General features: G+C 42.1%; 1 protein-coding gene across 2 annotated transcripts in view; it reads right to left on the bottom strand.

The window, feature by feature from the left end:
• Positions 1 to 25,274, bottom strand: part of DHX16 (DEAH-box helicase 16) — a 983,432-nt gene that overhangs the window by 60,122 nt on the left and 898,036 nt on the right. The gene's annotated exons all lie outside the window — the stretch shown is intronic.

The following is a 25,274-nucleotide window of genomic DNA, read 5'->3' as shown; positions in this document are numbered from 1 at the left end:
GGATCAAGGGGATTTTGGCCTTTAGCCTGGTTCCAGGCACAAAATGTTTTCCATTTGTCTGAATAGGTTTTCCTGGTGCTGGGCCTCCTGGCCTCCAGAATGACATCCATAACAGCTTTGGATAGCGGTGTTGGCTGGTTGTTTAGGTAATTTGCCATGTAGCCAGGTTTAAAGTCTGGAGCTGGCTGTGTAGAATCTGACTGTCTCGCTGGGTGAGCAGGTGAGGAATTTGTGGTAAAATCCATGGTAGTTTGAGGGTTGAGTCATTGTGTTTGTTTTCTGCTAGCTTGGGGCCTGTCTTCTCCTCCTTTCTGGGTAGCAGTACCCCATTGGCGAGGTTTGTAAGGGCCTTGTGACTGACCTCTGCCCCTTGGGCGTCTGTATTCGCCCCTCTGTGATCTGTCAGAAGCTGGAAAGGACCAGTTTTTTGCTGGCCAATTTCTGCTGAAATGAGGGGGTTGTACCTGTAAAAAAAAAATCCTTGACCGTGTGCACAGACTTTGCCTTATCCTCCATTTTCTTTAAAACCTCTTCTGCTTTGACACCAAATATTACATCCTGCTGTAAAGGTGCATCCAATAATTTTGCTTTAACATGATCAGGTAGGGTTTGTTCTTTTAACCAAGCATGTCTACGTATGACAGACCCAGTAACAGCTGCTCTACAGGAAGCTTCCAATGAATCAAATCCATATTGTAAAGTATGTTTGCCCACCTGTTCAGCTGCATGCAACAGATCCTGCATTTCCTTGAATTCAGACTGTTCAGAATGTGTGCTCATTTTTTGTTTTAATTGAGACATTAGGAATTGCTGGTATTTCAGCATGTGAAACTGACAGTTTAATGCTCTCATAGCCAGAGTAACTGAGGTGTATATCTTCTTTCCCCATCTATCTAGGGCTCTAGAATCCCTTTCAGAGGGCACAGGATTTTTAGCCATAGAAGCTTTAGCCCCTTTGGGACCCTGGGAAATTGTTTCTGGGTCAGCCACAGGGCTTTTATAAATGAATTTGTGTGAGTCAGGTACTCTGTAGTATCTGTCTGGTTTGGCTGGAGCAGGAGGTAGAGAATCTGGATTTAGACTAGACTCCAAGTAAACATCATCCACAATGTCTAAAACTGGAGGGATAGCAAGTGGTCTGTGCTGGGATAGTAAAAGGAACTCTCGGAGCCTTTTCGTAGAATCAGAGTAGTCCTGGCCTTCCCAGTGGAAATGTTCCCTCATGGTATGTAAAGTTTCCCCAAAGGAGTAGTCTTCAGGGGGAGATGCTGAGGGAATAGAGTCTTCAGTGTCAGAGTCTTCATAAGGGGGAAAAGCGTAATCCTGTTCCTCAGAAGAATCTGAGGAAATTGAAACCTGGTCAGAGGAAGTATAATCCTCCTTTTGTCTTGGTCTTTTATCTGGAGGGGGATGGGAACCACTGACTAGGGTAATCACATCTTCAGCCATCTTAAGCATCTATTTCTTAGGCATAGGGCCTTGAACTGGAGATTGATGTACAGTCTTTTTTGGTTTTAATGGAGTTTTAGGCTTAGCATAAGATTTAATGGTGAGTGTAGTCGGTCTGAAGACACCTTCTGCAACCGAAGGTGTTTCTACTGCACCGGGATCTCCTCCTGCTCCGGTGTCGGTTCTGCTCTGGTGTCGGAAGGGCCTAATGAAGATGGCTGCGACGGCCTAGTACACTCCGCTTGAGAATCCGCAGCTGTCTGGGGTTCCAATTTTGTGGTCGTCAGGGGCTGCGTAGGCGCCTCACTGAAAACCGGAGAACCGGCGACAGGCCCAGCAGAGGCCTCGGAGTCTGGCTTGGTCCTAGGCTGCCTGTCCTTATCCTTGCGTTTTTTTATGCATGCCGGTTGTCGGCTGCTCCGACGGCATGATATAACTAAATTTCCTACCAAAGTAATGTCGTGCGAAGTCAAAACGGCGTTTGATAGTTCGTTTATTAAACCTAGCACAAAACCAACAACCTGTGACGTCGTGGTCTGGGCCTAGGCAAGGAATACAATAAGAATGGAAGTCCTTATGAGGTATTTGCTTCCCACAAGAAATGCAATTGTTAACTTTTTCTGACATCGGACTGAGGCAAGAAAAGGTTCCCCAACGGGGTACTTAGCTTTATTGAAGACTTCGGACTGAAATTTGATTTGAAAATCTCAGGTGTCGGCCGACCGGCACTTGCGAACTGCTTCTGCTTCGGGCACCGCGAGGCAGAAAGACTGAAGAAAATGGCGTCGGATGCCTCTTGTATACCCCTGGCGCTCTGACATCAGGGAAGAAGCGACAGCAACCGATGACAGACCAAGACTTTGGAACTCTGGCCGACTGCGGGACCGCCTGACGGCAGGATAACCCAAGTGTGATGACTGCAGCAGGGTAACACGAACATCCACATTGCAAAGTATGCTTTCCAACTTGTTCAGCTGAATGCAATAAATCCTGCAACTCTATTTTCCACACAGTCAGAAATCAACATCATTTTCTGTTTAAGTAAACCCATGACATGCTGCTGATATTTAAGCATATGAAATTGACAGTTTAAAGCTCCAATTGCCAAGGTTGCAGACGTGTAAACCTTCTTACCGCATCTATTCAGTGCCCTGGAGTCTCCATCAGAAGGGGTAGGATTTTTAGCAGTAGAAGCCTTAATGCCCTTGAGACCCTGAGAAATGGTTTCAGGGTCAGCAGTAGGGTTTTTAAAAAGGAATTTGTGGGAGTCAGGAACCCTGTAATATCTGTCTGGCTTACTAGGAGCCGGAAGCAGGGAATCAGAAGCCATGCTGGATTCAGAGAAAACATCATTAACAATGTCTAGAATAGGAGGTTTAGCCAAAGGCCTATGTTGAAGAAGAAGGAAATCCCTAAGCCTCTTTTCAGATTCTGAGAAATCCTAACTCTCCCAGTGAAAGTGTTCCCTTAAGGTATGCAAAGTTTCTCCAAAAGAAGAATCCTCAGGCGGGGAAGCAGAAGGGATGGAATCTTCTGCATCAGAGTCCTCATAAGGTGGAATAGATAATTCCTGATCAGAAGAGGAATCAGAAGAAATAGAAACCTGATCTGATGATTCACAGTCAGTGCCTTGCCTAGGGCTCTTAGCAGGAGGGGGATGGGAACCCCTGATCAAGGTAATTAAATCCTCAGCCATTTTGATCATTTGTTTTTCAGGCATAGGGGCCTGTGCACATGGCCCAAGCGTCAGTTTCTTAGACACAGAAGTTGATTTTGGCCTAGGTTTTGAAGATGGCGTCAGTTTAATATAGAAATCTTTAGGCCTGAAAATACCCTCAGAAGCCGGTGCCTGCTCAGAGGCTCCGGACCCATCTAAGGTAGAGACATCCGCGGATTCAATACTTAAAGTGTCTCGCGGCATACCGGACTCCGAATGGGTCTCAGTAGAGGCCTGCGAATCAAAAGTAGTGGGTATCAGGGGCTGCGAAAGCACCTCACCGAGTACCAGCGACTGGCTTAGGAGAAGCTTCGTCGTCGGTTTTGGACCTCGACAGTCTGTTTCTGTCTTTTTCTTTGTGTTTTTTGTGTATACCGGTAGTCAGATTGCTAACCAACGACATTTCTGGATAGTTAAATCTTGAACCAAACTATTTTGATGCAAAAATATACTGACGCTTAATAGTGCGTTGATTAAATTTAGCACAAAACCGAAAGCAAGGCACGTTGTGGTCAGGGCCTAGGCAAGGAATGCAGTACAAATGAAAATCCTTATGAGGTATTTGCTTCCCACAAGTAATACAATTACCACCTTTTACTAACATCGGTAAGGAGCAAGAAAAAGTTTCCCCAATGGGGTACTTAGCTTTAGGTTGAAGACTTCGGTTCTGAAACTCGAAAACGAAAATTTCAGGAGTCTGCCGACCAGCACTTATGAACTGCTTCATCTTCGGGCACCGCGCGGCAAGAAAGACTGATGAAAATGGCATCGGCTGCATGTTTTATACCTCTAAAGACCTGACGTCATGGAAGAAGGGACAGAAACTGACGTAGGACCCAAGACTTTGTTAATCAGGCCGACTGAGGGCAACCTGCCAGCAGATTACCCCCAAATGTAATTACTGCAACAGTGAAACACGAAGAACATCACTGTTTTCCACTCTGGCTATAACACCAACCTTCCTATCAACCCTTGCCTTCTATTGTAAGGAGTAAGATTCAGTAAAGTTCCTGAAATCACCAAGAACTTAAAAAAAAAAAAAAAAAAAAGAACTCACAATCACAGGAATGGCTGTTATATGAAATGTGCAAGCAACAAGCAAGAACTGCTGGGCACTATTGCCAAGTACACTTCTGCAGCTGACTCACGATGTCACATGTATCAAAACAGGTACGCGACCATTTGTGAGCATGGAAAATGATGAATTCTGATTAGTTTGAAAGGATGAATCCAAACACTGGACCTACCAAGGAGGAACTTAGATGTAAGATCTTTAAATTTTTCTGCCCTTTAAAGAAAAATGAATGCAAGCATTCTTTAAGGACATGACAACTAGTTTGACTTTTGATGATCTCTTAAAACAAACACATTCTACCATATCAGTCTATCTGAGTCCTAGCTTGGGCTTCAGCAATTTTACAACAAAATCTCAAATCTGGGTATGTTCATTCACCCAGTCAAGGCAGATGATGTACTGATCTGGCTCTGGCAAGACATGCACTAATCCTTGCAGTTTGTTAGTTCACCTACTGCAAATAATGAAATTAAATATGCAGATATGACACCACATTATTAAAAAAGAGAAACATGAAAAAAATACACACACACAAACATATATATATATATATATATAAATATATATATATATATATATATATATATATATATATATATATATATATACATATATATATATATATATATATATCCCATAGATTCATAGATTGTTATTGGGCTAACGATCCAGGGGGCCTTTCTAAGCCTAGCCAAGTTTTCTTGAAAGAATAATGATGTCCTCTATATCCAAACTGGACATTGAGGGCCAGGTATTCATAAGGGAAATGAGTGCCAAGTCTGGTGTAAATTTCCTATTCCCCATCCGTTGGTCTAGGCTGTGCTTAAAACTGGGTAACATGAAATCTTCACATGGATGGGAAGCCTGTTCCATAGGAGGGATAGTCTCTGTTCTGTTTAAGTCACAGACAAATTTTAGGTGCCTATACCTTGTATTTCTTGCACTCTTTGACTTGCAAATATGTAGGAGATTTGTAAGTGTGGGATTTGTAGATGCCTTGTAAGCCAGGCGTAGATCACTCCTCGACAAACTATAGGAGACCAAGTAGAGGGAAAGAGCTTTAAGGCACTCTGTATAAAACAGGTTTGTTCCACCTCATATTCTTTTTGTAAGGAACTTCCGAGGTTGCTTTAGTTGCTGCACATGCTTGGTCAGGTACATACCAAAGGGAGCAATGTACTCATACAGTACACTACATACAAAACAATAATACATCCACCACTCCCAAACCATCCCACCTCCAGCCCTCATGAACCTAAAAGTACAGTTTTGTACCTACCATAAATGTAGATGCTCGAAGATCCACATTGCTGCAGTCCTTACACTTGGGTAGTCCGCTGTCCTCGGTCGGCCCGAATATCAAAGTATAAGGCTGACGTCGGTCAAGGCGCATTAGACTGACATCAGGACGTCAGGGTACAAATGCGCATGACCGACGTCATATCCTCAGTCTTTTCTTGCCCCAGATGTCAGAAGACCCCAAAAAGAAAGGTCAAAACCAAAATACAGCAATCAACCAACCCACCACCCTTGCACTAATAATATGCACAATATATACAATAAACACAATATTTACAACACAACCCACACAACCGCCTCTAACTACAGAGGGGAAGGAGGGAGGGTAAATTGGACTGCAGCAATGTGGATCTTCGAACATCTACATTTATGGTAGGTACAAAACTGTACTATGTTCTTCATCTCACATTGCTGCAGTCCTTACACTTGGGTAGAATCCCAAAGCAGAGGTAAGGGAGGATGGCAAAACTATAAAGCAGCAGGAGCTGCCAAAATGCCCTGTAAAATAGCAGTGGCAAAACCAGCCCTAGATTTAGAGTAAAGTGGAAGGTGATAATGCTTAGAGAAAGTATGCACTGAACTCCAAGTAGCTGCCTCCAAAATATCTTTAGTTGCCACCCCTTAAAAAGCTGTCAAGTGGCAGTAGCCCTAGTGGAATGAGGCCTAATCCCAGCTGGAATCTCCTTACCATGATGGGAATAACAGAAAGCAATGCAAAACCCAATCCACTTAGAAATAGTTTGTTTGGACACAGGCTTGCCCTGAGAACTCAAAGCAAAAGAAACAAATAACTGCTGAGACTGCCTGAACCCTTTAGTTCTGCTCAAATAATATCGCAACTGCCTGTGTACATCTAAAGTGTGCAAAATCTTTTCCCCTTTATTTTGGGATTTGCATAAAAGTAGGCAAATGAATAGTTTGGTTTAAAGCCACACTAGAAACCACTTTAGGCATAAAGGAAGGATTAGTACAAAGATACCCTATCCTTATGGAAAATTAAGAAAGGCTCAACTGCCATAAGGGCCTGTAATTCAGAAACCCTTCTTGCAGAGGTAATGGCCAACAAAAAAGCAGTCTTCCATGATAAATATTTCAACTCGGCAGTAGCTGCAGGCTCAAAAGGTTGTAGAGTGAGTTTCTCCAACACAAAATTGAGATCCCAAGCAGGAGTAGGAGCTCTACGTGGGGTCTTATATTCTTTGCCCTCTAAGAAATTGCTTGAACAAAGGATGAGAAAACAATGGTGGGTCACAGTCATAGTGAGCAGAAATTGCTGCAGCATGAACCTTAATAGAAGAGAAGGACAAACCTTTGTCCAGTAACTCAGTAAGATATTGAAGAGCCACACTTAAATTAGGCTCAGAAACATCAAATTCCTTTGCTGCACTCCAAAATAAAAATCTCTTCCATTTATCTGCGTACACTTTCCTTGTACTAGGCCTTCTGGCTTCCAAAATAACATTCAAAACTCGCTGTGGAAGTTGAGACCCTCCAGGGTTCAAAACAGAATATGCCAGGCTGTTAGGTGAAGAGAGTGAAGTTTGATATTGAGTAAATGACTGTTCTCCTGAGACAGCAGGTGTGGAATCGAAGGCAAAGGCCATGGAGGCTCCTGCCAGACTTCTCAGTAAAGGGTACCAGTGCTGTCGAGGCCAATCTGGAGCTATTAAAATCATCCTTGGCTTGTCCTGTCTGACCTTTAGGAGTACCTTTGGGAGGAGAGGCAGAGGTGGAAAGGCATACACATGAAGATTGCTCCAATTGAAAGAAAGAGCATCCACTTTCCAGGCTGTGGGATGAAACCTTTTGTGCAAAACTTTGGCAGCTGGTAGTTTAGTGGAGAAGCGAACAGATCTATGTCTGGAGTTCCCCATGACACTGTCAATTTCTGAAATACATGAGGATCCAATTTCCACTCGTGGGGATCCATAATTCGTCTGCTCAACACATCTGCTAAGGAGTTCTGTGCTCCCGGCAGAAACCTTGCCTGAAGATTTAGCTGTAAACTGAGAGCAGTCTCCCACAAAATCATTGCTTGCCTGCATAGAGGATAAGAATGTGTTCCCCCTTGCTTGCTGATGTACCACATGACAGTTGTGTTGTCTGTTAGAATCAACACCTGCCCTGGAAGAAGTAAATCCTTGAAAGCTATTAATGCAAATTGGACTGCTAACATCTCCTTCAGGTTGATATGTAGATGTTGTAGTCTGGCAGGCCACGTGTCTTGTATCCACTTTCCATTTAGATGAGCTCCCAAGCTTTGTCTGAGGCATCTGTCGTTAGAATCTGACTCGCCTCTGGCCGGGTCACAGAGAGTCCCTTGTTTAGGTGACATTCCTGAGCCCACCACAAAAATTCCTTTTGAATGCAAGGTATTATCTGGATGACAGTGTCCATATCCTGGCAGTGCTGTGTCCATACATTTTTGAGATACCATTGTAGCTTCCTCATATGCAGTTTGGCATTGGGAAGCACCAGAATACAAGATGCCATGAACCCCAAGGCTTGAAGGACTGTCCTTGCAGTCAGCCTGGACTGATGAGACAATTGATGGAAGTAAAGGGAAAGATTCTTTTGTTTGTCCGGGGTCAAAAAGGCCATCTGGGATGCTGTATTCAGTCTTACACCTAGAAAGCACATGTCCCGAGAGGGTACTAGACTGGACTTTATTTCGTTCACAGAATACCCCAGGCATCTTAGCACTGCTATCACATATTGCAAATGATGAAGAAGTTCGTCCCTTCCTTGAGCCAGAATCAGGCAATCGTCCAAATAAGGATAAATCTGTATTCCTTTTAGCCTGAAGAAAGCTATCACTGGAGCCAGAACTTTCGTGAACACTCTGGGCGCAGTAGATAAGCCAAAGGGCAATGCAGAGAACTGATAATGAGAAGTCCCAGCCCGAAAGCCAAGATACTTCCTGCAACTTAGTCTGATAGGAACATGAAGGTAAGCCTCCTTGAGATCCAGAGTTACCATCCAGTGATCTTTGCCCAGCAGAGGTAAAAGCTGTTGTAACGTCAACATTTTGAACTTGGGAATGTCCAGATAAGTGTTGAGGATAGATAAATCCAAAATTGGTCTCCACGTGTTCCCCTTCTTTGGTACTAGGAACAGGCGAGAATAAAATCCTAGGCCCACTTCTGGCAGAGGGACCGGCTGTATGGCCCCTATTTGAAGTAGCAGAGAAATTTGTTTGTGAGCCTCTATTCTTTGTTGAGGAGGAACGTCTGGCATGCCCTTGAAAGGAGGCAAGGTATGGAAATAAAAAGTACAGTTTTGTACCTACCATAAATGTAGATGTTCGAAGATCCACATTGCTGCAGTCCTTACACTTGGGTAGTCCGCTGTCCTCAGTCGGCCCGAATATCAAAGTATAAGGCTGACGTCGGTCAAGGCGCATTTGACTGACATCAGGACGTCAGGGTACAAATGCGCATGACCGACGTCATATCCTCAGTCTTTTCTTGCCCCAGATGTCAGAAGACCCTAAAAATAAAGGTCAAAACCAAAAGACAGCAAACAAACAACCAACTATCCTAGCACTAAAAATATGTACAATATATACAATATACACCCTATTGACAACCCAACCCACACAACCGCCTCTAACTACAGAGGGGAAGGAGGGAGGGTTGGACTGCAGCAATGTGGATCTTGAACATCTACATTTATGGTAGGTACAAAACTGTACTATGTTCTTCATCTCACATTGCTGCAGTCCTTACACTTGGGTAGAATCCCAAAGCAGAGGTAAGGGAGGATGGCCAAATTATAAGGAAGCAGGAGCTGCCAAAATGCCCTGCAAAACAGCAGTGGCAAAACCAGCCCTGGATTTAGAGTAAAGTGGTAGGTGATAATGCCTGGAAAATGTATGCACTGAACTCCAAGTAGCTGCCTCCAAAATATCCTTAGTTGCCACCCCCCTCAAAAAAGCTGTCGAAGTGGCAGTAGCCCTAGTGGAATGAGGCCTAATCCCAGCTGGAACTTCCTTGCCATGATGGGAATAACAGAAAGCAATCCAAAACCCAATCCACTTAGAAATGGTTTGTTTTGACACAGGCTTGCCCTGAGAACTCAAAGCAAAAGAAACAAATAACTGCTGAGACTGCCTGAACCCTTTAGTTCTGTCCAAATAATATCGCAACTGCCTGTGTACATCTAAAGTGTGCAAAATCTTTTCCCCTTTATTTTGGGGATTTGCATAAAAGGTAGGCAAATGAATAGTTTGGTTTAAAGCCACACTAGAAACCACTTTAGGCATAAAGGAAGGATTAGTACATAAAGATACCCTATCCTTATGGAAAATTAAGAAAGGCTCAACCGCCATAAGGGCCTGCAACTCAGAAACCCTTCTTGCAGAGGTAATAGCCAACAAAAAGCAGTCTTCCATGATAAAACTTTAATTCAGCAGTAGCTGCAGGCTCAAAAGGTTGTAGAGTGAGTTTCTCCAACACAAAATTGAGATCCCAAGCAGGAGTAGGAGCTCTTCGTGGGGTCTTATATTCTTTGCCCCTCTAAGAAATTGCTTGAACAAAGGATGAGAAAACAATGGTGGGTCACAATCATAGTGAGCCGAAATTGCTGCAGCATGAACCTTAATAGAAGAGAAGGACAAACCTTTGTCCAGTAACTCAGTAAGATATTGAAGAGCCACATTTAAATTAGGCTCAGAAACATCAAAATCCTTTGCTGCACTCCAAAATAAAAATCTCTTCCATTTATCTGCGTACACTTTCCTTGTACTAGGCCTTCTAGCTTCCAAAATAACATTCAAAACTTGCTGTGGAAGTGGAGGCCCACTATGGTTCAAAACAGAATATGCCAGGCTGTTAGGTGCAGAGAGTGAAGCTTGACATTGAGCAAATGACTGTCCTCCTGAGACAACAGGTGTGGAATCGAAGGTAAAGGCCATGGAGGCTTCCATACCAGGCTCCTCAGTAATGGGTACCAATGCTGTCGAGGCCAATCTGGAGCTATCAAAATCATCTGTGGCTTGTCTTGTCTGGCCTTTAGTAGTACCTTTGGGAGGAGAGGCAGAGGCGGAAAGGCATACACATGAAGATTGCTCCAATTGAAAGAAAGAGCATCCACTTTCCAAGCTGTGGGATGAAACCTTTTTGTGCAAAACTTTGGCAGCTGGTGGTTTAGTGGAGAAGCGAACAGATCTATGTCTGGAGTTCCCCATGACACTGTCAATTTCTGAAATACATGAGGATCCAATTTCCACTCGTGGGGATCCATAATTTGTCTGCTCAACACATCTGCTAAGGAGTTCTGTGCTCGGCAGAAACCTTGCCTGAAGATTTAGCTGTAAACTGTGTGCAGTCTCCCACAAAATGATTGCTTGCCTACATAGAGGATAAGAATGTGTTCCTACTTGCTTGTTGATGTACCACATGACAGTTGTGTTGTCTGTTAGAATCAACACCTGCCCTGGAAGAAGTAAATCCTTGAAAGCTATCAATGCAAACTGGACTGCTAACATCTCTTTCAAGTTGATATGTAGATGTTGTAGTCTGGCAGGCCACTTGTCTTGTATCCACTTTCCATTCAGATGAGCTCCCCAAGCTTTGTCTGAGGCATCTGTCGTTAGAATCTGACTCGCCTCTGGCCGGGTCACAGAGAGTCCCTTGTTTAGGTGACATTCCTGAGCCCACCACAACAATTCCTTTTGAATGCAAGGTATTATTTGAATGACAGTGTCCAAATCCTGGCAGTGCTGTGTCCATACATTTTTGAGATACCATTGTAGCTTCCTCATATGCAGTTTGGCATTGGGAAGCACCAGAATACAAGATGCCATGAACCCCAAGGCTTGAAGGACTGTCCTTGCAGTCAGCCTGGACTGATGAGACAACTGATGAAAGTAAAGGGAAAGATTCTTTTGTTTGTCCGGGGTCAAAAAGGCCATCTGGGATGCTGTATTCAGTCTCACACCCAGAAAGCACATGTCCTGAGAGGGATATGTCCACCCCTTAGTAGGCCAATTTCTACTAAACTTTGGAGGCTGAACCTGCAAAAAATCTTTAACAGTCTGCATAGACTTAGCCTTGTCTTCCATTTTCTTTAAAACTGCCTCAACAGGAGAACCAAACAACACATCAGATTGTAAAGGAGCATCTAAAATCCTTGTTTTAACATGGTCAGATAAATTCTGATCCCTCAGCCAGGCGTGCCTGCGAATAACTGACCCAGTGGCAGCCACCCTAGACGAGGCCTGTACAGCATCAAAACCACATTGCAAGGAATGCTTACCCACCTGTTCAGAAACATGTACTAAATCTTGTAACTCTTTACAATCAATACCTTCCGCCAGAGCATCAACCTTAGACTTCAATTGTGAAAGGAGATAGTTTTGGTATTTCAACATGTGAAACTGGCAATTCAAAGCCCTCATAGCTAAGGTGGAATAAGTATAAACTTTCTTTCCCCATCTATCCAAAGCCCTGGCCTCTTTGTCTGTAGGAACCGGATTCTTGACAACAGACGCCTTAACACCTTTAGGCCCCTGACTAACAGTTTCTGGGTCTGCCCTAGGACTCTTAAAAAGATACTTATGAGCTTCAGGCACCCTGTAATATCTATCCGGTTTAACAGGAGCAGGAGGCAAAGAATCAGGATTAAGAGAAGCCTCTGCAAAAACATCTTCCACCACATCCAAAACAGGAGGTATAGCCAAAGGCCTATGCTGGGGTAAAACAAAAATTCCTAAGCCTTTTCCTGGAATCAGAGAAGTCCTGACCTTCCCACTTAAAATGCTCCCTCATAGAATGAAGAGTTTCTGAAAAAGAAAAATCCTCAGGAGGAGAAGCAGAAGGAGTAGAATCATCCACATCAGAATCAGAATAAGGAGAATACTCCTGCAATTCTTCAGCCGAAGACTCTGAAACATCCGAAGCCTGCTCAAAACTCCTAGCTCAGGCTCCACCCTAGGTCTCTTATCAGGAGGGGGCAAAGAACCCCTAATCAAAGTAATCAAATCTTCTGCCATTTTAAGCATATGCTTCTTGGGCACATTTCCTGAAGAACTAGGGGTGACACCAACTGAAGCTAAACCTGGCCTGCCTCTGGGAGAAGCCTTGGAAACAGAAGGAGAGGGCCTAACCACCCTAGGAAGGGAGGGGAGTATAGTAACCTGAGAAGCCCCTTCAGCCTGACCTGCCTCCTGAGAGGCCACATCCTGCAATAACAAAGTCTCTCCCTGGGAACCCAAAGAAACCTCCGGTGGAACACCGACACCTCTAAAGAACCGGCGTCCGGTACAGACGGTTCTTCTAGCCTAGGCTTAACTGCTTTGTCCTTGCGCTTCTTCGAAGAAGCGGGCGTCGGAGCATCCGACGGCATTTTATAATTGCACCGCTTCCCAAAGACTAACCTGGCACAATCCAACCTTCTCTTTATAGTGCGTTTATTGAATCTAGCACAAGAGCGACACCCAACAACGTCGTGCTCAGGCCCTAAACAAGGAATACACAAAGTATGATAGTCTCTGCGGTATCTGTTTCCCACAAGAAATGCAATTATTCACTTTTTCTGACATCCGGTAAACCACTGAGGCAAGAAAAAACTAAAATATTCCCCAACGGGGTACTTAGCCAACTTTGACTAGGTCTGAAACTCCGAAATCGAAAAATCTCAGAACGCCAACCGGCACTTGCAATGCTGCTTCTGCATCGGACCATACGGCAAAAAAGACTGAGGATATGACGTCGGTCATGCGCATTTGTACCCTGACGTCCTGATGTCAGTCAAATGCGCCTTGACCGACGTCAGCCTTATACTTTGATATTCGGGCCGACCGAGGACAGCGGACTACCCAAGTGTAAGGACTGCAGCAATGTGAGATGAAGAACATCTTGTAACCTTGGTGTATGATATCCAATACCCATCTGTCTTGGGTAATTAAACTCCAATTTTCCTTGAAAAGTGCTAACCTTCCTCCCAAAGGTGCTGCCAGACGAGAAGGCTCTGGCAGCTGAAAAGGTAGGTCATTGGGCCTGTTTACGAAAGGACTGACCCCTGCCCTCACCCGAAGACTGTGCAGGTGAACTCCCTGTTCTAGGCCTGAAAGAGCCCTGAGCTCTGCCCCTACCACGTCTAGATCTACCCCTAGACTGGGAATCATAAGAAGGATCGTCCACCCTTGGTAGGCCAATTCCTACTAAACTTCGGAGGCTGAACCTGCAAAATCTTTAACAGTCTGCATAGACTTAGCCTTGTCTTCCATTTTCTTTAAGACTGCCTCCACAGGAGAACCAAACAACACATCAGACTGTAAAGGAGCATCTAAAATCCTTGTCTTAACATGGTCAGATAAAGTCTGATCCCTCAGCCAGGCGTGCCTGCGAAGAACTGACCCAGTGGCAGCCACCCTAGACGAGGCTTGTACAGCATCAAAACCACATTGCAAAGAATGCTTACCCACCTGTTCAGAAACATGTACCAAATCCTGTAATTCCTTACACTCAATACCTTCCGCCAGAGCATCTACCTTAGACTTCAATTGAGAAAGTAGATAGTTTTGGTATTTCAACATGTGAAACTGGCAATTCAAAGCCCTCATAGCTAAGGTGGAAGAAGTATAGACTTTCTTTCCCCATCTATCCAAAGCCCTGGCCTCTTTATCTGGAGGAACCGGATTTTTTACAACAGAAGCCTTGACACCCTTAGGCCCTTGACTAACAGTTTCTGGGTCTGCCCTAGGACTCTTAAAAGATATTTATGAGCTTCAGGCACCCTGTAATACCTATCCGGTTTAACAGGAGCAGGAGGCAAAGAATCAGGATTAAGAGAAGCCTCTGCAAACACATCTTCCACAACATCCAGAACAGGAGGTATAGCCAAAGGCCTATGCTGGGGTAAAAACAAAAATTCCCTAAGCCTTTTCCTGGAATCAGAGAAGTCCTGACCTTCCCACTTAAAATGTTCCCTCATGGAATGAAGAGTCTCTGAAAAAGAAAAATCCTCTGGAGGAGAAGCGGAAGGAGTAGAATCATCCACATCAGAATCAGAATAAGGAGAATACTCCTGCAAGTCTTCAGCCGAAGACTCTGAAACATCCGAGGCCTGCTCAAAACCCCCCAACTCTGGTTCCACCCTAGGCCTCTTATCAGGAGGGGGCAAAGAACCTCTAATTAAAGTAATTAAATCTTCTGCCATTTTAAGTATGTGCTTCTTGGGCACAGATCCTGATGAACTAGGAGTGACACCAACAGAAGCTAAACCTGGCCTGCCTCTGGGAGAAGCCTTGGAAACAGAAGGAGAGGGCCTAACCACCCTAGGAAGGGAGGGGAGTACAGTAACCTGAGAAGCCCCTTCAGCCTGACCTGCCTCCTGAGAGGCCACATCCTGCAATAACAAAGTCTCCCCCTGGGACTCCAGAGAAACCTCCGGTGGAACCCCCGGTTCCACCGACACCTCAAGAACCGGCGTCCGCACGGCGACTCTTCTTGCCTGGGCTTAGCTGCTTTGTCTTTGCGCTTCTTGAAGCGGGCGTCGGAGCATCCGGCGGCATATTATAATTACACCGCTTCCCGAAGACTAACCTGGCACAATCTAACCTTTGCTTAATAGTGCGCTTATTGAACCTAGCACAAAAGCGACACCCAACAACGTCGTGCTCAGGCCCCAAACAAGGAATACACAAAGTATGATAATCTCTATGCGGTATCTGTTTCCCACAAGAAATACAGTTATTCACTTTTTCTGACATCCGGTAAACCACTGAGGCAAGAAAAACTAAAATATTCTACGGGTACTTAGCCAACTTTGACTCGGTCTGAAACTCCGAATTGAAAAATTTCAGAGCGAGCGGCACTTGCAACGCTGCTTCTGCATCAGACCATGCGGCAAAAAAGACTGAGGATATGACGCCGGTCATGCGCATTTGTACCCTGACGTCCTGATGTCAGTCTAATGCGCCTTGACCGACGTCAGCCTTATACTTTGATATTCGGGCCGACCGAGGACAGCGGACTACCCAAGTGTAAGGACTGCAGCAATGTGAGATGAAGAACATCTAGACTGTACTAACATTTTCATTTCTCACTCATCAACACTACATCCATACATTACATGCACTACTCTATAATTCAACACCCCATCATCACAAAACCATCTCTAAAATTTAATAAATACATACTAGCCCTCACAAAAAACTTAACAAACCTAGTAAACAAGCTAACATTAAGGGGTAATATACACCCAAACCCAGGCCCCCAATACAAATCTCAACTCAAACACAACCATACCGGACACTACACTCATCTAACAGCCATTACCCACAGAAATAAAGGAGATATACTTCTCCTACACCTGAACATTAGAAGTATCACCAATAAAGTCCAGGACCTGCATGCTACCATCTCTCTATATATGCCTGATATTTTAGTGATTACAGAAACCTGGTTGAAACCCAACATCACAAACAATGAAATTCTCCCTCCAAGATATAGCATTATTAGACAGGACAGTATAGCAAAAAAAAAAGGTGGAGGAATAGCGATATTTAATAAAACTCATCTTTCTCTAACAGCCATTGATCTAGCCACCACAAACTTCAGTAAAGCTGAAACTCTATGCTGCAAACTCACCATAAATTCCAAAAAACATCAACATAATTGGCATCTATATTCCCCCAGGAGACAATACAACTGCCTTGGAAAACATCCTATGCTGCATTTCTAATACACTTCCCCAGGAAACAATCATATTTGGAGATCTTAACATTGACTGGACAAGCTGCAATGCCCAAAACCCCACTGATTATATAAACCTTCACGGATTTACCCAACTACTCCAAACTCCCACCAGGATAGATAAAACTTCAAAAAAGCACACCATTCTAGACTGGATACTCAAACAGACCTGACCACTCTCCTCCCAGACAGTCTTAGTGACCCATCTACCAACCTACCTACTAAGACAACGGCTTAACCCCACAAAACTAACATTATATCGGCAGATAAACAAAAAAAAAAACATGAACTTCGACCACTTCCTCTATAGTCTTTAACACTGCAATTGGTCCCCTCAAAGTACTACCCCTAGATGATGCCAGAAATTACTTCACTAGCACCTTAACAGGGCCCATGCACGACCATTAGAGTAAAATCAAACTTTGCCCCATGGTTAAGCAAAGAAACCAGGTCATTGCTAAAAGCAAGGGGTAAAGCACAGGTATACTGGCAGAAAATAAAATCCCAAATTACAAGGCAATCTTACTGTGAACTAAGAAACAAAGCTTAAAAACAAAAAAGGATAAAATAGACTATTACCCTGAAATACAAACTAAACACAACAACCCACAAAAATCCTGGACTGCAATTAACATTTTCCTACCTGGAAAAGCTGGTACATCCCCTCCCACTACAAAAAAAACAGCTCTAACTGTATAGCCACATAATTTAACACCTATTTCACAAACTACTCTACATCTTTCTAACAGCCAACCCCCTACTAACACCTCAAACGTTTACACCCCATCAAAACGAGTCCAGCTTCTTCCTTCAACCAACCTCAATAAATACTATTAGAAAACTTCTTAGGAAACTAAAGCCCACTTCTCTAGCTGCTGACCACTTACCACCTGAGTTCCTAAAACAATTTGCTGATATAATTGCATATCCTGTCTCCATTCTAATAAACAGATCTATATCAGAACAATATGTTCCCACCATCTGGAAAACTTCATACATCACTCCACTCCATAAAGGCGGCAATTTTACTGAATTGTCTAACTACTGCCCTATTGTAATTCTATCTCCACTATCCAAAATACTGGAAAGAACTGTTCATAAGCAAATCATGGATCACCTAGCCACAAACAAATTGTTAAGCAATGCACAACGTGGCTTTTGCCCACACCACAGCATCACCACTGCTCTTATGTCATTTACAAATGCAGTTAATTACAGGAATAATGGTAGGCATGTATCTTCTACCTTTTTAGGCTTAGAAAAAGGTTTTGATATGGCAGATCACAACAAACTCCTACATGCCCTGTCCGACATGACCTTATCCCACTCTACTCTTACCTGGTTCTAGAGCTACTTAACTGGCAGACAACAAGCAGTACATTGGCATCAAAATCTATCTCCCCTACTTCCTGTCACCCTAGGAGTACCCCAAGGATCCATTCTTGGTCCCTTACTCTTCTCCATAGTTACAAATAATCTCTACACTGCAGCCCCTTTTGCCACAATTATTCAATACGCTGATGATTCTACAAGTAATATGTGCTGCCAATACCCTTCAAAAGCTGCAAACACTCACTCAATCATCCTTTCTCTTTGTACATATTTGTTACTATCAACTGATGGAAACTATACTCTATGTCAAATTGTATACCTTGTCTACTTACACGGTCTCATACAGGTTACTATTTGTAATCTCATTTTCTGTTTAAGTATTCTCTGAAACATTTGTTCTTTGGATTTCTCTGTGTGGAGCTTTTCTCCCTGGGCCTCCACTGAAAAAGTCCAGTCGGACTATCCCCGTAAACAAATGCAAAATAAATAAATAAAATAAATACTCTGATATGGTCTGATAATGGTGGAGTACAGTAGGATAATAACCTCTTTGGACCTAGATGCCATGACCTCACTAATAAGCTGCAGAATACAGAAGGATTTCTTTACCACTGTGGCCATGCGGTGGACGAAGGTAAGACTACTGTCTGTGTGTGTGTATCCAGACCCCTGACTATTAGGTCGACTCTTAGGGGAATATTGTCAACATGGTAATTAGTGTAAAGTTCAATACCTTGCACTAAGTAAAAAAAAAAAAAAATACATGTAGTTGATATGTCTATTAAAACAGTGCACTAATAACCAACGATAACTAAATTGCTTAAAAAGTCACTAACAATATGTAAGTGCAAAACGGCACTGTTGGCAAATTAGTGGAATTACCCAAAGTATTACTACCAAAGGTAATAATAACACCCTATTGAAGGAAATCACAACCCCAATACTTGCGCCTAAGTTATCTCCTTAAACTCAACATACGGAGGACACTGGTAATGGAACAAGCTTCATTCAACCCAGGGGTGTGATACGCTTCTAATCTAATCTGCCAATACAGTTCCCTTTCCAGCAGTCTAAGTTGAGTTGGCCCACCTCTACAATCTTGTGTAACCTGCTCAATACCTATAAATTTAAAACTGTGAGCAGGGTGATCCTGGATGTGTTTGGCCAAGGCATTAGTTTCTTTACATTTCCTTATCGCATACGTGTGTTCATATATGCGTTCCCTAAGCCTGCGCTCAGTCTTGCCTATGTAAAAACCTGAACAATTTTGGCACTGAGCCAAATACACTAACATAGAAGAATTGCAATTTAGCCTGTGTTTTAAATGAAATTCGTAATTTTGAACAAAAAATTTACACCCCATCAAAACGAGTCCAGCTTCTTCCTTCAACCAACCTCAATAAATACTATTAGAAAACTTCTTAGGAAACTAAAGCCCACTTCTCTAGCTGCTGACCACTTACCACCTGAGTTCCTAAAACAATTTGCTGATATAATTGCATATCCTGTCTCCATTCTAATAAACAGATCTATATCAGAACAATATGTTCCCACCATCTGGAAAACTTCATACATCACTCCACTCCATAAAGGCGGCAATTTTACTGAATTGTCTAACTACTGCCCTATTGTAATTCTATCTCCACTATCCAAAATACTGGAAAGAACTGTTCATAAGCAAATCATGGATCACCTAGCCACAAACAAATTGTTAAGCAATGCACAATGTGGCTTTTGCCCACACCACAGCATCACCACTGCTTTTATGTCATTTACAAATGCAGTTAATTACAGGAATAATGGTAGGCATGTATCTTCTACCTTTTTAGGCTTAGAAAAAGGTTTTGATATGGCAGATCACAACAAACTCCTACATGCCCTGTCCGACATGACCTTATCCCACTCTACTCTTATCTGGTTCTAGAGCTACTTAACTGGCAGACAACAAGCAGTACATTGGCATCAAAATCTATCTCCCCTACTTCCTGTCACCCTAGGAGTACCCCAAGGATCCATTCTTGGTCCCTTACTCTTCTCCATAGTTACAAATAATCTCTACACTGCAGCCCCTTTTGCCACAATTATTCAATACGCTGATGATTCTACAAGTAATATGTGCTGCCAATACCCTTCAAAAGCTGCAAACACTCACTCAATCATCCTTTCTCTTTGTACATATTTGTTACTATCAACTGATGGAAACTATACTCTATGTCAAATTGTATACCTTGTCTACTTACACGGTCTCATAGAGGTTACTATTTATAATCTCATTTTCTGTTTAAGTATTCTCTGAAACATTTGTTCTTTGGGTTTCTCTGTGTGGAGCTTTTCTCCCTGGGCCTCCACTGAAAAAGTCCAGTCGGACTATCCCCGTAAACAAATGCAAAATAAATAAATAAAATAAATACTCTGATATGGTCTGATAATGGTGGAGTACAGTAGGATAATAACCTCTTTGGACCTAGATGCCATGACCTCACTAATAAGCTGCAGAATACAGAAGGATTTCTTTACCACTGTGGCCATGAGGTGGACGAAGGTAAGACTACTGTCTGTGTGTGCGTATCCAGACCCCTGACTATTAGGTCGACTCTTAGGGGAATATTGTCAACATGGTAATTAGTGTAAAGTTCAATACCTTGCACTAAGTAAAAAAAAAAAAAAATACATGTAGTTGATATGTCTATTAAAACAGTGCACTAATAACCAACGATAACTAAATTGCTTAAAAAGTCACTAACAATATGTAAGTGCAAAACGGCACTGTTGGCAAATTAGTGGAATTACCCAAAGTATTACTACCAAAGGTAATAATAACACCCTATTGATGGAAATCACAACCCCAATACTTGCCTAAGTTATCTCCTTAAACTCAACATACGGAGGACACTGGTAATGGAACAAGCTTCATTCAACCCAGGGGTGTGATACGCTTCTAATCTAATCTGCCAATACAGTTCCCTTTCCAGCAGTCTAAGTTGAGTTGGCCCACCTCTACAATCTTGTGTAACCTGCTCAATACCTATAAATTTAAAACTGTGAGCAGGGTGATCCTGGATGTGTTTGGCCAAGGCATTAGTTTCTTTACATTTCCTTATCGCATACGTGTGTTCATATATGCGTTCCCTAAGCCTGCGCTCAGTCTTGCCTATGTAAAAACCTGAACAATTTTGGCACTGAGCCAAATACACTAACATAGAAGAATTGCAATTTAGCCTGTGTTTTAAATGAAATTCATAATTTTGAACAAAAAATCGATTAGATTCATGTACAAACTTACAATAATTGCAAGGTTGGCATTTAAACATGCCAGGTGATCTCGTTTGTGCTGATTTTTGTTCAAAAAATGATTTAAGGTTCTTAGCTTTCCTATATGTAATTTTCGGAGCAGACCCTAACTTCGAAGAAACTAGAGGGTCAGCTCGGAATAGGTGCCAATTTTTGTTGATAATTTGCCATAACTTAGAACTATCAACAGAAAAAGTAGTAATAAACCTAGGTAGTTCAGGTTCAGCATTCTTCCCTGTGTATTGTTCTACAGTAAGCAAGGCTGTAGCTGCGGATGCAATGTAGGTCTTAAATGGTAAAAGAGGTTCATAAACCTTGCCTAACCTCTTATGTGTCACCTCACTGATAAGGTCATCTATTAAATTAAGTGGGTAAGCACGACTCAAAAACATAGTTTTCATTAGTGAACATTCCCGAGGGAAGTCTTCCTCTTTACTAACCATTCTTGCAGCTCTAACTAGTTGTCCCTTAATGACTGCTCGTTTTTGTGAAAAGGGATGACAACTAGTGAAGTGCAAGAAGGTATTGGAGTAAGTAGGTTTTCTATGTATACAAGCAAAGAAACATGCTGATTCCAAATCCTTAACTAACATAATGTCCAAATAGGAAATCCTCATGGTGTTAAATGATGAAGTAAATTCCAAAAAATTAGTAGTTTTGTTTAAAAAGTCAACATATTCGACTACTTCAGTCTCCCCACCCTTAAATAGGATGAAAATATCATCCAGAAAACAGGTGTAATATCCTACTTGTTCAACATAGGACTGGGGCTCAAGCACAAATTGATGTTCCCAATTGGCCATTACCAAATTGGCCACACTCGCCCCACACGGTGACCCCATGGCTACGCCAATATTTTGCATATAAAAATTCTCTCCAAACATGAAAAAATTGTTAGATAAAACCAAGTCTAGAAGTTCACCTACAAGTACCATTTCATAATTACTCGCTTCATGAGCTCTCATTCTTGCACTAACCCACTCTATTGCCACATCATGGAATACTCGTATAAGTCTCTGACGTCAATAGTTAAAAAGTTAAAGTAACTTTGAAATTGAATGTTATTAATTTTTGCCAAAAATGATCATGAATCTTTGCAGATTTGGGTCTCTAATTTAACAAATTTCTGCAAAATATTGTCAATTACTTTGGCACAGGCGTACGAGGGTGAACCTCGACTGTCAACGAGGGGACGCATTGGAGGATTAACCAAATCCTTATGCAGTTTTGGTATTCCAAAAAGGTAAGGGAATCTTGGAAACGAAGTGAACATATAATCATATAGTTCTTGATTAATCCTTCCCTCAAGGAACATTTCTTCGATATTGTCCTTGATGATTTTATATGATTGGTTCACTTTGTTCATAGAGCTTAAAATGTAAGCTGGTGGTTTTAACAAAGACGTCATACGTTCAAAATAATCGTCCTGGTTAAATATTACAACGCGCCCTCCCTTATCTGGTTTACATACTCATACATTATGTGATCGAAAGGTAGATAAACATTCCATCTCTTTAACACCACTTGCTACCATTCCTCCACAGGACGTGTTCCTAACACTCCTAATGTCCACTTCGCATATTTGCTCAAATGTGGACAGTAAAGGGTGGAGGGGTGGAATAAAGGTACTGGGTACATGTAACATTTCCACTAGTGTAAGCTTTACCCACCATCATTAGTTGGAAATTGAGCTTCCTGGTGAATGTTTTAACATCAATTATAGCTTTTACTATGTCAACAGGCTGTTTCGGAACATATGTTTGGCCTTTGGCCAACAGGTCTGCCATTTCAGTGGAAACCGCCATGTGGGAAAAGTTGTATACTTTAAAATCTCCTGACGAGTTCACACTAACCACTGGTCTTTTTATTGACTCTAACATATCATTAGAGTTAAACACCTCAAAAGCAGGGGATCCTGGTGTAGATGGACACGGCAACGTCCCATCAAAAGAATCTTTATCTAAAGAAGTACACGTTATTACCTGTTGGTTCTTCTTTGATTGGGACGGTTGAGTTGGCCCACCTCTACAATCTTGTGTAACCTGCTCAATACCTATAAATTTAAAACTGTGAGCAGGGTGATCCTGGATGTGTTTGGATAAGGCATTAGTTTCTTTACATTTCCTTATCGCATACGTGTGTTCATATATGTGTTCCCTAAGCCTAAACATTCCACAATCTTGACCAAGCTGAAGAGGAGGGGGAATTGAAAGTGTTGAATTTCAACCTGTTGAATTACGTAGGAGTGAACGTTTATTAAACAGAAACAATGAGAATGGTAGATTTAATAGTGCTATACATGAGGACTCTAACAATAACAATAATAATTTTTTAGGGGCCAAACCCAAACAGAGGAATCCATGGACGAACCGTCCCAATCAAAGAAGAACCAACAGGTGATAACGTGTACTTCTTTAGATAAAGATTCTTTTGATGGGACGTTGCCGTGTCCATCTAACACCAGGATCCCCTGCTTTTGAGGTGTTTACCTCTAATGATAATGATATGTTAGAGTCAATAAAAAGACCAGTGGTTAGTGTGAACTCGTCAGGAGATTTTAAAGTATACAACTTTTCCCACATGGCGGTTTCCAATGAAATGGCAGACCTGTTGGCCAAAGGCCAAACATATATTCCGAAACAGCGTGTTGACATAGTAAAAGTTATAATTGATGTTAAAACATTCACCAGGAAGCTCAATTTCCAACTAATGATGGGGGGTAAAGTTTACACTAGTGGAAATAAACAGTTACATGTACCCAGTACCTTTATTCCACCTCTCCACCCTTTACTGTCCACATTTGAGCAAATATGCGAAGTGGACATTAGGAGGAACACGTCCTGTGGAGGAATGGTAGCAAGTGGTGTTAAAGAGATGGAATGTTTATCTACCTTTCGATCACATAATGTACGAGTATGTAAACCAGATAAGGGAGGGGGTGTTGTAATATTTAACCAGGACGATTATTTTGAACGTATGACGTCTATGTTAAAACCACCGGCTTACATTTTAAGCTCTAGGAACGAAGTGAACCAATCATATAAAATCATCAAGGACAATATCGAAGAAATGTTCCTTGAGGGAAGGATTAATCAAGAACTATATGATTATATGTTCACTTCGTTTCCAAGATTCCCTTACCTTTTTGGAATACCAAAACTGCATAAGGATTTGGTTAATCCTCCAATGCGTCCCCTCGTTGACAGTCGAGGTTCACCCTCGTACGCCTGTGCCAAAGTAATTGACAATATTTTGCAGAAATTTGTTAAATTAGAGACCCAAATCTGCAAAGATTCATGGTCATTTTTGGCAAAAATTAATAACATTCAATTTCAAAGTTACTTTAACTTTTTAACTATTGACGTCAGAGACTTATACACGAGTATTCCGCATGATGTGGCAATAGAGTGGGTTAGTGCAAGAATGAGAGCTCATGAAGAGAGTAATTATGAAATGGTACTTGTAGGTGAACTTCTAGACTTGGTTTTATCTAACAATTTTTTCATGTTTGGAGAGAATTTTTATATGCAAAATATTGGCGTAGCCATGGGGTCACCGTGTGGGGCGAGTGTGGCCAATTTGGTAATGGCCAATTGGGAACATCAATTTGTGCTTGAGCACCAGTCCTATGTTGAACAAGTAGGATATTACACCCGTTTTCTGGATGATATTTTCATCCTATTAAGGGTGGGGAGACTGAAGTAGTCGAATATGTTGACTTTTTAAACAAAACTACTAATTTTTTGGAATTTACTTCATCATTTAACACCATGAGGATTTCCTATTTGGACATTATGTTAGTTAAGGATTTGGAATCAGCATGTTTCTTTGCTTGTATACATAGAAAACCTACTTACTCCAATACCTTCTTGCACTTCACTAGTTGTCATCCCTTTTCACAAAAACGAGCAGTCGTTAAGGGACAACTAGTTAGAGCTGCAAGAATGGTTAGTAAAGAGGAAGACTTCCTTCGGGAATGTTCACTAATGAAAACTATGTTTTTTAGTCGTGCTTACCCTCTTAATTTAATAGATGACCTTATCAGTGAGGTGACACATAAGAGGTTAGGCAAGGTTTATGAACCTCTTTTACCATTTAAGACCTACACTGCGTCCGCAGCTACAGCCTTGCTTACTGTAGAACAATACACAGAGAAGAATGCTGAACCTGAACTACCTAGGTTTATTACTACTTTTTCTGTTGATAGTTCTAAGTTATGGCAAATTATCAACAAAAATTGGCACCTATTCCGAGCTGACCCTCTAGTTTCTTCGAAGTTAGGGTCTGCTCCGAAAATTACATATAGGAAAGCTAAGAACCTTAAATCATTTTTTGATCAAAAATCAGCACAAATGAGATCACCTGGCATGTTTAAATGCCAATCTTGCAATTATTGTAAGTTTGTACATGA

The sequence above is a fragment of the Protopterus annectens genome, chromosome 9.part0 (genome assembly GCF_019279795.1).
Source record: "Protopterus annectens isolate FY-2018-M chromosome 9.part0, PAN1.0, whole genome shotgun sequence".
NCBI classification, from domain to species: Eukaryota; Metazoa; Chordata; order Ceratodontiformes; family Protopteridae; genus Protopterus; species Protopterus annectens.
This window is presented reverse-complemented; position numbering and strand designations above follow the sequence as displayed.